This window comes from Myotis davidii, unplaced genomic scaffold (assembly GCF_000327345.1).
Source record: "Myotis davidii unplaced genomic scaffold, ASM32734v1 scaffold370, whole genome shotgun sequence".
NCBI lineage: Eukaryota > Metazoa > Chordata > Mammalia > Chiroptera > Vespertilionidae > Myotis > Myotis davidii.
In genome coordinates this window covers 9,141,432-9,144,485 of record NW_006288615.1, presented here as the reverse complement: position 1 = coordinate 9,144,485, position 3,054 = coordinate 9,141,432, and positions in this window count along the sequence as shown.

Here is a 3,054-nt window from a genome sequence, read left to right as displayed (position 1 = left end):
AACACATTTTAGTTTGTGTAAAGGTTATTTTTTTTAAATAGTGCTCCAGAGAAAGCTTCATTAAAAATGAAATGGTATGTGTATCTTCTATTTTTGACACAGAGAAATAAAGAAAAAAAAGAACACATGAATCACAGTAGGAAGCCAACAAAAATATTTTGTTTAAAAAGTGTTTTGTGTTAGCATTGAGATGAATAAAAGGCAGAAGCTTATGTTCACTACGTTATGTTTTCACATCAAAATAAATTTTGATTTCAGTCGAACCTGCAGAGGACCTGTTTTAAAGTACCCCAGTCCCAAGGAGAGTGGAACCGTTATCACTTTTTAGATTCTGGAACTAAGCACCTCAGACAGGTGCTGTTCTGCAGAGCAATAGCGGCAACAACTGTTGTTCTCGCCCACAGGAGACGTGAGAAATTTCTCATTGCTGTGCATAGCACTTCCCCTGTTCTGCAGATAATTTTTCACACACTATTTCTGCAGAATAAATATTTCAAGAAAATAAATAACGGGTAATATTGGTGCTGGTTGCTATTTTAAAGAATAATAGCTTTCTTATTAGCAAAACATGTATATTCCCGTTAAAAGAAAATGGAAGTTATCTAATTCTACTGTTTAACTTTATTTTGTACAGAAATGTTACACATTTTTTAAGGAAAGATGTTCTTGAGATGAGACTATTTCTGGAGATTTACAAATTATCCTCACCCATATATAGATAGGGCATGTGCTTTTCTGCATTTAAAAGTAGATATCTAATGCCAGGGCTGGTATGGCTCAGTGATTGAACTTTGACCTATGAACCAGGAGGTCACAGTTTGATTCCAGGTCAGGGCATATTCCCAGGTTGCGGGCTCGATCCCCAGTAGGGCATAAAGGAGGCAGCCGATCAATGATTCTCTCTCATCATGGATGTTTCTATCCCTTTCTTCCTCTCCCTTCCTTTCTGAAATCAATAAAAAATATTTAAAAAATAAAAACAGATATCTATCAAAAATAATGCATGTAGATAAATAACTACATATTTATAATTCTTCAGAAATACGCACATCTATGTATATAAAAGCCTGAGTAACCATTCAACTGGTAGCTATGACACACACTGACCACCAGGGGGCAGATGTTCAATGCACAGGCATGGAAACATGGAACAGACTGATGAATCTCAGAGGGAAGAGGGGAGGGGAGAGGGCGGGAAGAGATTAACCAAAGATTTTATATGCATATTAGAGGCCTGGTGCATGAATCCGTGCACCTGTGGGGTCCCTAGGTCTGGCCTGTGGGGATTGGGCTGAAACTGGCAGTCTGGCATCCCCCGAGAGGTCCCAGATTGCGAGAGGGCACAGGCCAGGCCAAGGGACCCCACTGGTGCACAAATCCGTGCACCAGGCCTCTAGTGCTCTAATTAAAAAAAAAAAAAAAAAACTCTTGGCAAAAATATAGTCACTGGACTGAGTCTAATATGTCATTACCATATAACTTTGCTTGAAGCACAAATAGATTTCATAAAACTTCCCAAGCAGAGACTTTTCAAAAATTATATCATAAAGGAAGATTTCAAGTAAGTATTTACATAACTATATATACACAACTACATATACATAGTTAGACCATTTCCTACTTAATGAGCTAAGCAATTACATTCTTGGGACAAAATTTTGTTCATCCTCAATGCACTTATTTCTGATGGTCTCAGAAGTGGCAACGCCATACCATATATGTTGCCCTTTCCATGCTCCAATCCCTAGCTCTTGCTATAAGCAATTTATCTGGCTAATTGAAGTAACTAGTAGCTCAATGAAATAACAGGGTAATAAAAAGGAGTGGAATTTTATATCTACAAAGTTCAAACGTGTAAGGACCCCCTTTCACTTATTTATATTCATGAAAGTGTGTCTTAGAACAATAGATCTGGAGGATTATCCTTTTCCTAATGTTTACTCACATCTACATATATAGTCCCCAAAGCCCAAAAATTGGAAAGAATTATAGAAGGATACACTGCATACATTGTTTATTACATTTTTTGTACCTGCCACCCTAAATCAGACTGTAGCAACTTCTTTTTCTTTACTACCAATAGTTGATTTCTCAGACTTTTATTGTGCCACTAGTATTATTATTATCTCTACTTTAATTTAATTTGCCAATAATTTTGCTAAATAGTCTTCCTCTCCAGCTTCCCAATGGCACAGGTGTTTAAGTTTTATAGTGGTAAAATAAAATCTATTTACTGCGCTTTGCACAAAAATAATTAGAAATTAATTTGCTTGCATTCCACTGTTGAGAAGAAAAGCTTGTAAAGAAATTGCCTTGGTGTTCTTATCTAAGAAAAAAATATGAAAAAGGACTGGCAGCAATAAAATAAGTGACAAAGAGTTCTTCAAATGTAGGGAAGGTTTTAACATGAGTTCATCACCCTACTACAAATATGAGTTTGCAAAATTAACGTGCCCAGCACCCCATAGACCATGGTCGGCACTTCAGGGAGATGCCCTACAGTACACTTTGTTCAGTTTTCTGCTCATAAATATTGGCTCATTTATTGAAAACACATAAAGACGGTATTATTTTAAAGGGTCATGTTGTTTTACAAGCTCTAAAGAATTTTGAGTACCTGATACAAGTATGCAATTTGACTCTCACTGGACCGTCACTATTTAATGCAACCTTGTTTGAGTTCAAGCTGAAGTGTGATATGACTCTCAAGCTAACACTGACCTTTGTTTGAAATTGACTTCTTTTGGGTGTCATTCAAAGCTGTAAGACTATAATTAACTTTGCCAGATTTCAAAACTCCTATAACCTTCCATGTACCATGACTTCAGAATACTACTATCCACGAATGAGTATTTTTCTGCTTTTTTAGGAAAAGACTTTAGATCTGTGCTCAGGGTTTATTGTCAAAAAGAAGGGGCGGGGGGGAGAATACAATTCTATGTATGTCGTGATTCTCACTGTAAGTCTTTCAAGACTGACTCTTTCTAGTAAGACCAGAGTTTAAGTCATTGTAATTTACACCAAATGCATTCCATGTATGTTTTATATCCTGGC